The sequence below is a fragment of the Eumetopias jubatus genome, unplaced genomic scaffold, assembly GCF_037043125.1.
Source record: "Eumetopias jubatus isolate StellerSeaLion01/CBP00866 unplaced genomic scaffold, mEumJub1_p1.0 scaffold_9, whole genome shotgun sequence".
In the NCBI taxonomy this organism is placed as follows: domain Eukaryota; kingdom Metazoa; phylum Chordata; class Mammalia; order Carnivora; family Otariidae; genus Eumetopias; species Eumetopias jubatus.
This window is the reverse complement of record NW_028274815.1, coordinates 52,560,226-52,571,822: the sequence shown is the minus strand read 5'-3', so window position 1 is coordinate 52,571,822 and position 11,597 is coordinate 52,560,226.

Sequence of the window (11,597 nt, the reverse complement as noted above, 5' to 3'; positions counted from 1 at the left end):
GTGAAGTATGCAGTGAATTCTGGCTTTGATGCCTCATTCTTGAATTCCCCAGATTTGATGAGGTGTTCCCTTCCTGAGCTGCGCCCTTAAGAGTAATCCCAGCAGCCTTCAGAAGAGGGTGGGATGAGCAAGCTCATCCAACCCGCCTGAAATTCTCTTGTCAATGGCTGTGGAGAAGTCAGGCGCTGTGTCCTACCTCACCAGGGAGCCTGGTTTCTGGTGTGAGGAAGAATGAGTCACAACCCACTCCTACCTGATCTACCTGCCTACAGGGGGTTGTGGAGAGTCACCCTTATTTGTTAATGATAATTTTTAAATGACTCTGAGCCACCTCAGAGGTCTGCCTCTGCTCTCCTGAAAGTGCTGATTACAGAATGATGTCCTCTGGTTTCATAACTGGACAAAATGCACATTAATAGATAAGGAGAGAGAGGGAGAAAAGGAGAGAGAGAGAGAACCAGGCTCTCAAGAGTTTTCCATATTTAATAACCCATTACATAGAAAACTCCCACCAACTCTTTATTTATTTATTTTTTAAAAATATTTTATTTATTTATTTATTTGAGAGACAGAATGAGATAGAGAGAGTACACGAGAGGGGGTAGGTCAGAGGGAGAAGCAGACTCCCTGCTCAGCAGGGAGCCCGATGCGGGACTCGATCCCGGGACTCCAGGATCATGACCTGAGCCGAAGGCAGTCGCTTAACCAACTGAGCCACCCAGGCGCCCCCACCAACTCTTTAGGTGTAACTCCATTTTATAAAGAAATCTCTTTCTCCCCTCTTCCCCCCCCACCCCGCCCCATTCCAGATGCTTTCCCTCGTTTGTCTCCCTAAACACTAGTTTAAGTCCTTCTTCTTTGAGAACCTACTCGGCTAACACAAGCCACCCATCTCTCCCTCTTCTGTGTGGTTGGAGCCTCTACCCAGCACTTCCTCACACCTGGTCTGGACTGTTTTCTGATAGTTCTGTGGGCATTAGTCCCCTCTTCCCAGAAGGACTGTCATTTCCACAAGGGTGGGGCAGGGCTGTGCTGTCTACCTCATCTGCATGCCCTGCAGGTGTGGGCTGGCACTGGGCACAGCAGGAGGTGGGGGCCTGGTAGAAGGTTCTCCTCACCTGCCTCCAGCCAGTTATAGGGCTGGGACTTCCCATCTCATCCAGGCTCTGGAGGCTACATTTAAACCTCTCCTACACCCAGATCTCTTTTTTGATTTGTTATCCTAGTGGGTGGGTTGATTCATCCTGCCCTGCTCTTTCCTCAAGGCTGTAGTATGTCAGGGCTGGACCTCCCCCCCCCCCCCCCCCGCCCCCATCAGAATAACAACATCAGGGTTTGGCTGGTGGCAGCCTCTCCCTAGTGAATAAAGAAAATGAACTGTGTTGTCACCACAAACGAGTGCTTATCTGCCTTGTTCTCTTTTTGCAGAATAATTAACATTCTGTTGCTAGGAAAGCCATGAGTGTCATGGGGATGTCTAATTGCATTTACATACTGGAGCTCTTTTGATTCTCTTTACTTTGGTATCAACTTTTATTATGATTATACGGGGGAAAACTAACCCTTTTTTACTTTATTTATTTATTTATTTTTAAGTTTATTTGAGAGAGAGAGAGAGAGAGTGCACATGAGTGGGGGGAGGAGCAGAGGGAGAGGGCCAAGCAGACTCCCTGCTGAGCACAGAGCCTGACACGGGGCTCGATCCCACAGCCCTGAGATCATGACCTGAGCTGGAATCAAGAGTCAGATGCTCAACCGACTGAGCCACCTTGGCGCCCCAAACCCTTTTTGTTAAACTAATGTGGATATTAATTATTTCTAGCAGAAAAAACACACATTCAAGACATAGGGTGTTTACTTCCTGCACTTTCCTGGGCAGTCTGTGGAGTGGCCGCTGGGAACCCCGCTGCAGGGGAATGAAGGCCCCACGGACATTTCTCCTTCCCACTGAGGAGTGGGAGGTGTGGGACAAGCTAGTCAGGAGCATTCATTCGCTCACCTTTTGTTGTGCATCTGCTAAGTACTAACAAATGAGAAGACAACATTTTCCATCTGTATGATTTGTTTTCCACACACGGACTTTGGTCTCAGACTTCTAGCCTCTAGACCCATGAGGAATTAAATTTCTGTTGTTTAAGACACCTAGTCTGTGGTATTGGTTACAGCAGCCCTAACAAACTAATACACTGGGTCTAGTGCTCCTTATTTTTCTGGCAACTATGAGCTTCTCAACCAATTCTAGATGTTCTGTGGGACTTCGCTTTTGCAGTTCTTGGTGAGCTCTCAAAGGACAGTATCCTTCCTGCCCATCAGTTTTTCTTTTTTTTCCCTTTAATTATTGAAGTATAATTGACATACGATGTTATATTAGTTTTAGGTGTACAACATCGTGATTCGACAATTCTATAAAGTACTCCGTGCTCACCATGACATGTGTAGTCACCATCTGTCACCAAACAACATTATTACAATATTATTGACTATATTCCCTATGCCATTCTTTTCTTCTCTGTGACTTATTTATTTTGTAACTGGAAGTTTGTGCCTCCTAATCCCCTTTATTTCACCCCCACGCACCTCCCCTCTGGCAACCATCTGTTCTCTGTATTTGTTTGGGGGGCGCCTGGGTGGTTCATTCGGTTAAGTGTCCGACTCTTGATTTGGGCTCAGATCATGGTCTCAGGGTCATGAGGTAGAGCCCCACGTCGGGCTCTGAGCTGGGCATGGAGCCTGCCTGGGATTCTTTCTCTCCCTCTCCCTCTGTCCCTCATGTGCCGCTCACGTTGTCTCTCCCCCCGCCCCAAAAAAGTTTTGTTTTTTTAGATTCCACATATAAGTAAAATCTTGTCTCACCAATAAAATTTTTTTTTAAAGATTTAATTTATTTATTTGAGAGAGAAAGAGAGACAGAGAGCAGGAGCAGGGGGAGGAACAGAGTGGGAGGGAGAGGGACAAGCAGACTCTGCGCTGAGCACAGAGCCCAATGACGGGCTCAATCTCGAGACCCAGGGATCATGACCTGAGCTGAAACCAAGAGTCTGACACTTAACCAAATGACCCACCCAGGCACCCCAATGCCAATCAAATTTTAACACAGAGTTTTACCCCACTTTTTTATTCTTTGCATTATTTTCCTCCTGGTGTGCTGGGAAAACCTGGGACCGGAAGTTAAGAGGCTGAAGCCAAGAACATTGTTATCAAGCTGTGTGACCTTGGGGAGGTCACAAAAGCTCCTGGGCCTTGGGACTCTTGGCCTGTAAAACCAGTGGTGGGGAGGGGGGGCTCTCTGAAGGCCCTCCCCAGCTCTGACAGATACTCCTGAGTCTGCCATTAACCTCTCACTGGACACTCTAGTGAGTTCTATCTTTCCTCACGTTGCTGATTTCTCCCGTTCATAAAGTAGCCAGGAAATTCCTTATTGCTAATACCTGTAAGGGAGGCCAGCAGAAAGAAGTTCCTCTCAGAGCTCCCATGTGCTAGTGAGAAAACCAGGAAGTGTAGTTCCAACTCCTGGGAGTAGACCTGAAATTCTAGAGCTGTCAGTTAAATTCCTAGCACTGCCTCTGACCTCCTTTGTTCAACGAGAAAAGTTAATGAATTACTTTTTGTTTCAACATAGGCAGTGGTATGTTCCTTGAAAACTGGATGATCATGGAGATATAAAATAGTGCAAAAATGAATTGATGAGCAGCCAGTCCTGTGAATCTGCCACCTATTCTAGGGAAGCTTTGCCATTTTGGCAGCATGGTTCGGCCTATGGTTTGGTGTTGAGTCTGGGTCCAAATGAAGTATGGGTCTGCCTCCTTTTCCCCATTCCACATGCAGCCCATCATTCCAGCCTCGAACGCTTTGTCAGCCTACCTACTGTAACAGGTGCAGGCTCATGTGTCATGCTGGCACACAACTTGAGCCCATCCTAGGATTTGTTTACCTGAAATTGGAGGCCGCCAACCGTTTTCCTGATGAGTGCCCAGTGGCTTCATGTTTTGCTGTGTGTCCCTCTTCAATTCTGTTTAGCTCAATGCAGCTTCATAAATTTAAGTATTTCCTGATGTATTCAGAACCATAAGGATACACAGTGTCACATATAAAAGGACTACATGACCCAGTCCTAGATTCCAGAGAGCTTACATTCTTCCCAGGAAGATAAGATATGTACATGAAACAATCTGAGAACTGTCAAGAGGAAAGAGCTATAGTCCCTGTTGGGCTGATGAGAGGCTCGAGTGCTCGAATGGATAATTGAGTCAGTAAGTTCCAGGACTGGTGAGAAAGGAGAGAAATTGGAGATGGCCGCAATTTTAGGAAAGAGAAAATGTGGGCCTTGATCTGTTTTGTAGCTCATTTTTAGAATGAGCCAGGTGATACCAGTTTATGGGCATTTCAGGCCCTGGTGGATCAGAAGAATCCCCTAGACTCTGATGGAAGTCAGACGTTGGGTTGAGGGATCTTAGGAGAGGTATGAATTAGTAGAGAGAAGGGCCAGTGATGGAAAATGGCCATCTTCAAGCCACCAAGTGGCTTGAAGAAACAGCCTGTTTAATTTGGACTGTGCGAGATGGTTTCCAAGCAAACACCCTCTCCTTTCTCCATCCCATACCTTTTTCACTTTCCAGATCCTGATGTCATGACTCAGCACAGCTGCAGTTATGTATCTTTTCCTTTCCGCCTGAACCCCCCTCAGCTAAAGTACCACTTTCTTGGCACCCAACATGGAGTGCACTGCCAATGGAGCAGATGAGAGATTGATTTTGGACTGTCAGCCTTCATGGAAAGCTGAGGGCTACTGCATGGCTTTCCCTGAGGTGGCCACTAAAAAATGGGGTGGGGTGGGTCTTCTGAGAGGGTGGAATTTGCACAGACCTTTTCTAAACAATGGGCACTGGGAGACCTCCATCCTTTCTAAATCAACCTGGATTCTGACCCCCTTTAGATGGAGTTCCAGGGTTTATTTCCATCCAGTGGGGCAGGGATGGCATTGTGGTGGCAGTTAATGTGATGGCTTACCTGGGAAGGTCTGAGGGCTCCAGGGAAGAGAGGGATGCTGGATGAGGCAAGGGCCCCCACCAAGCTATTATAGGAAACCACAAATCTAACAGGAGAGAACAGATTTTCTTTTTCATCCTGACAGGTCAACTACCTCCTTGGAGCATGCCAGGAGCCATTGGCAACAGGTAACTTTGTTATTTAAAATATCATCAAGAGGAATTTGGGGCTGGGCCTTGGTCTTTCCTAGGTGGAGGAATGGACACATGACCTAATGAGGGTTTAAGATGATTGGGATCATTGTTTCAGGGGTCCTGGAAATGGTACCTTCCTGGAGGGCTGGAACATTCCTGTAAATTAATTCACCTATGCCCATCTCCTCCCAAGACAAGTGAGAGAGGGGGACGGCAGACCCACAGAGACAAGACCACAGGTGGATAGAAAACACACTTTCCCTTTACTATTCTCCTTCCATCTGCATTATTTTTTGGCAGTTAAGGGTTGGCATGGCTGGTTACCACTTGAGTTCTGGTCTGGCTGTGATAGCATATACCAGGAAGAGATGACCTTCGGGGCTCAGGCAACTCAGAAAGGCAGTTTTGCTGCTTCCCAGCAAATAACTGAACAATCTGGGTCTGACAGAATTTGGGCTAGGTGTCCTTTCTTGTGAAATTTTGATATAAGAGGAAAAAGGCCATTCACTGACTTTGTTACCTTGTGAGAGGCAGTATATCGTGGTGGTTAAGAGCATGGGCTTTGAATTCATTTGATTCATATCTTGTATCCCTTGCTTAAGAGCTGTATGCTCTAGACCAAGTTCCTTACCTTCTCTAGGCCTCAGTTTCTTCATCAGTAAAACAGGGACAATAATCCTATCTAAGTAAATCCAGATATAAAAGTTGCTTTAAGAATTCAGTGAGATAATATATGTGTGGCACATGGTGATACGACCGGTAAATGATAGCCAGTAGTAATAATTATTACTTATAGAAGATTTGGATAGGGTAGCTATTTGGTGGATTCAGTGAGATGGGCCATTTGGCAAAGAAGTTCATTATAATACTCATTATTAAAAACAAACAAATAGGGTCACCTGGGTGGCTCAGTTGGTTAAGTGTCTGACTCTTCATCTCAGCTCAGGTCTTGATCTCAGGGTCATGAGTTCAAGCCCGCCTTGGGTTCCACACTGGGTATGAAGCCCGCTTAAAAAAAAAATTAAAAACAAACAAATAAATGTCCAAAACACTGGGAAGAGATATAAATAGGACAGATGCCCTTGACCTCCTCTATGACCACATGGCAATAACCCTTGGCTACTGGGCAGCTGACTGAGGCTGGCTACCTAGCTTTCCCTACCCTGTGACGTATGAGAGTGCAGTACGCTTTGTCTTGCTGGTGGCCAACGTAATAGGTCTGAGTTGGAAACTAAATATATCCACTCAGAGAATATATACTGATCTCCTGCTCTATGACAGACACTGTTGTAAGAGCTGGGGTTTCAGCAGTGGCCAATGTCCTTGACCCCATGGCACGACATAGTACCTACATGTAAACAATGAACAAGGTCATTTCTGATAGTGATAAGGGCTGTGGGAATATCTTCTTTTCCTCTAGACCCATATGTTAGAGGCTTTGCCATAGCAAAGACTCCTGCTGATGTTCAGTGTGGCTTTCAAGGCCACCAGGGCTGATTCCCCTGTGCCTACTTATGCACACATAGGACTCCGGGGCAAAGCTTCTGACTTATGAGACATAAGGGCCCCCAGGTCCTCTGAAATACAGAGCTCCACTCAGTGTGGGAGAGCCTTGGAAAATCCTTTTTCCCTCCTCCTGGGATTATGTTAATAGGTCTTATATCCTAAAATGCCCCTTTGCAATAAAATTCATGTTTTCAACCAACTCAGTACTTTCCTGTCTCTCCCATTTGCACAGATCTCTGTTATTTGGAAGTTTATAAAATGTGTAGAGTCCTCAGGATTACATGTTTCTTAGTCAAACAGAAATATGTTCCCTTTTTTATCCTCCATGTAGAAAAGTATCTCTGGAAACATATACCAACCAATGCCAAATGCCTGCAAGTCAGGAAAAAAGATACCTGCCAAATCTTTAAAGTTGGATTTTCATCCAAAGTGAAAATTAGGGAGCTGGCTCTCCTGTACTTTGGATCTGTGACACAGGAAGCTGAGCGGGCCCTGAACTAGAGGTCAGGGGAGCCCAAGTTCTCTGGAAGTTATTAGTCATGTTACATTGGGCAAATAGCTGAATATCTCTGGGGCTGTTTTCCCGTCTGTCAAGTGGGACAATTCAAGAGTTGTTGTGGGGGATAAAATGAGGTAGTGCATCTATTTGCATGATCCATCCAACACCCTGGCTTCTTTGTTTCTTGACCTCACCTCCGGAAAACCTCTTTCTGCAACCCAGCTCAGCCTTCCACTCTCTTGGTTACACCCTAGATCACACTGTCATCAGCAACTGCTCTTATCTCTAAAATTTGGTTTCAAGGATTCCCTCCTCTGAGAATGATCTATTCTTCTTCTGGCTCCCTGGCCCCCACACTGCAGAATTCCCTGATCCCCTTGGGACCACCCATCCATTGCCCCTACACCTCTATCATTATTCCTCTCTCCCTTTGGCCTCACTTTCTTGTCTACTCTAGAAGCAGTGCTTTTTTTTTTTTTTTTAAGATTTTATTTATTTATCTGACAGAGAGAGACACAGTGAGAGAGGGAACACAAGCAGGGGGAGTGGGAGAGGGAGAAGCAGGCTCCCCATGGAGCACGGAGCCCGATGCGGGGCTCGATCTCAGGACCCCGGGATCATGACCTGAGCCGAAGGCAGATGCTTAACGACTGAGCCACCCAGGTGCCCCTAGAATCAGTGCTTTATCATAACCATGCCCCCTTTTCCCTGTTACATTGTCTTGGCACAATCACAGCTGTAGTTGAACCCAACTATTCAGGTGGTTGCAGCTGAACATAGTTGGGGAAAATCACACAATGGGACTATTTTTTTTCCCCATTTAAATGTCATGACCCCTTACCTTAAATAAGCATTCACCACAGCCTAGCTACCCCATTATGTTTCCCTAGTAAGGTTGCTTGGCAATTCATCAAAGAGGCTATTTTATACTCTCTTCTCCTTTCTTAAAACTCCTCTGTCTTCCCCTGCCTGCCACTGCTGATGAACCTTACCCCATAATTCAAAGAGAATTGAAGGATTTGACAGAAACACCAACATCTTTCCATCTTTCCCCCATCCAATCTACCAGCCTCTCCATACCTGAATTCACATTCTCCATCTTCCTTTCACCACAGAGGGAAATCTGCCCATTTTTGCCCAGAATTCCTCCCCTTCTCAGCAACTTCACTCCTGTGGTTAACTCACCTTCTTTCATGCATCCATCTTCTGTCTCCTGGATCTGTTTCCCCACGTATAAACGTGCTGTAATGTCTCCCACCTTAACACAAAACAAAATACATTCCCTTTTGACCCTGCATCCTCCTGCCATCCCAGTTCTTTGCTCCCTGTCCGTGAAAACCTTCTAGAGAGTTGTCTACACTCCCTGCCTTCACTTGGTCACCTCACATTCGCTCTTCAGCCCACCCCTGTCTGGATTCTGCCTCTCCTGTTTCACTGAAGCAGCTCTGTCTGGGTGACGGTCACCTCCACGCTCTTTTGTTGTCCTCTTACTGGACTATCAGCATCCAATAAGATTACCTCCCGCCTCTTGCTGGAAACAGCCACCCCGTTTAGATTCCCTGATGTGCCCTCTTCTGGTTTGCTTTTAAACCTTCTGGCAACCCTTCCCAGTCCCCCTAGTCTCATCCGCCTGTTACCCAGGGTCACCAATGTGCTGATGACTCCCTAATTAATATCTTCAGCTTTGACTTCTTCATTGAACTCGATTCAAATATACAAACACACACCAGATGTCTTCACCAGCATATCCATAAGCCATCTCAAATGTTAACTTTCTAGAGCAGAACTAAGGACTCCTCCCAAAACTGGTTCTTCTCCAGCATTTCCTACTTTGGGTTAATTTGGCAGTCTCTTCCCCTAGTCTGTGAGTTCCTTTGGGGGTGCTTATTCATCATTGTATTTAAAAATCCTCAGTGTGTGGTAAGTGTTGGTGCTCGGCAAATATCTGTTGAGTGGGGGAATGAAGGAAGGAAGACATGAGGTTCATCTTCAACTCCATGCCAAGGAGAAGGGAGATCTCTGGTGTCACGGAGACATTCATCCACACTGTCCCTGGGGGAGGCAGAGACCAGGCTCTTGTTTGCCCCCTCTTGGGTGAAGGAGAGTAATCGAGTGAGTGGCAGTTAGGGTGAGACACTGTGTTTTCTCTGTTACATGAGGAGATCTGTGGTGGCAAGGGCTCCTCAGGTGGGACACCTGTGGAACTCACCTGTACACAGGTGAAGTCATTTGGGGTTAACCACAGCTTGCTTCACCATGTCTTCCTGCCTCGCTCCACCCTAGGGTGGAGCTCCTGTGCTGTTCCCCAAACACATGCCTAAGGGTGGTGATGGTGTGTGCTTAGAATAAGCTCCAGAGGCCAGGCCTGATTTTGGCGAACCAGCCTCTAGCAGTGGTTCTCCAACTTGATTGCACTTCATGATCACCTGGGAGCTTTTGCGAGACACGGATACCTGAGCCCATCTTGGGGGTTTTGCTTTAATTGGTCTGGGTGGGGGCCATGATTGGTATTTTTAAAAAAGCTCCTAGGTGATTCCAATGTGTGGCCAGTCTGAGAACCCTGTTCTAAATGGATTAGATGGAATGTTCCTTTCTCCCTCAGTTGGGAAGGAAGAGCCTTGTCTGCAAAGGGGAAGAGGGCTGGCTGCTCTGGAGGCTCTAGGCATGGTTCCCCCCTGCCCCCCAACCTATGCCTGGAGGTCCCATCAGGACTTTTCCTCCAAGACAGGGGCCAGCACACTTTTCATGCAAAGGGCCGGACAGTAAATATGTTGGTTTCAGGGGCCATTTGGTCTGAGTCATAGCTACTTAATTTTGCTATTGTAGTGGGAAAACAGCCATATGCAATATATAAATGCATGAGCACAGCTGTGTTCCAAAGAACTTCATTTATGGACACCGAAATTTGCATTTCATACAATTTTCACATGTCATGAAAGGCTTTTTTTTCCATCAGCCATTAAAAAATGTAAAAACCATTCTTATTTTGTGCACCATATGCAAAAAAGTGGTGGCCTGGATTTAGCCTTCCAGTTCCCTGGTCCACGAGATGAGTGGCAGCCACTCTTCACAGCTTGATAAATGGCAGAGGCCTTCCCACCTTCCCCTCTCTGGGCTTTCCCATTTCTCCACTGACAATGGTTAGCAAACCAGCTCTTCCTATAAGGAGTGTCAATCAAGAGAGGAATCCTACTTTATTTACTTATGCACTTCATCCGGAACGAGAGTTCAGGTGTACTCAAGCAGGTGATCTTTAGAAAAGATAAGGCTTAGATTTTTAGCTCTTTGAGTCATGCATTTTCTCCAAGGAGCTGAGGACATTGTGGGAAGAACTTTGAACAGACACTCTTCCTTATGCAATCCTCACAGTTAGGAAGGAGTAAGCAGCAAGAGAGAAACTTTGAGCGCTGTGAGAGAGAGAGAGAGAGAGAGAGTAACTAGAGCCTAGTTGTCTCATTTGTTAATCCTATCTTCCCTAACCAGATTTAGAGTTTGGAGCAGACACTGTGAACGATGCCCATGTCCTACGTCTCGCTGTCCAGCTTCCATGTCTTCAGAGGGGCCCCATGTCCAGCTCCACAGGGTAAACCATAAGTAGTCCAAGTTAAGAAATAGATACCAAAGAAATAGTCCCTTTTCTCCTTCTGGTCTTTGTCTTGGATGCCTGTTGATGCCTGGAACTGTGGCAGCTATGTTGGGACCATGAGGGGGGTTAGTCTGAATAGGACCCACCAAGGATGATAGAGCAGAAAGGTGGAAGCAACTTGGGTCTCTGATGACATTGTTGTGCCACTGAATGAATCAACTCTGGAGCTGCCCTGTGCTGGAATTCTTGTTGTGTAAGCCAAATTTCCCTATTGTTTAAAGTCATTTTTAATAGGGTTTTCTATTTCTTACAGCTGAAAACATTAAAACTCATAGAGAGGTCTGGAACGATTCATCTCCACAGCATTCAATACTGGGCACATAATGGGTCCCTAGTTGATTGATTAAGGGAACCATTTAAAATGCATGCATCCAATTATTATCTAGCAAAACAACTATTTATAAAGAAGTCCCTCTGAAAAAGGGTCACCCTCTTCCAGCATCTCTCGCAGGATAGCCATCTGCAGTTTATTTTACTTGAAGTCTTAGTGACATATAATAATAATTAGGAGGCCCCAAGGCCGTTTCAGCTAAAGAGCATATAGACTATGAACTGACCCTGACCCAGGCTGGTAACCAAGTCTTTGCTGGTGAATGCAGCATTTTCTGAGAATCCCATAACTCTGAGAGAAGGACTGAGAAAATCAACACACAGTGGATCACTCAGATATTTGTAGTCACCTTGTAACAGTAGGTTCTACTTTATAGTTTGAGATTCAGTTGAGTTCCAATTGCTTTGGCTGCCTAACAAATTACTCCAAAACTTA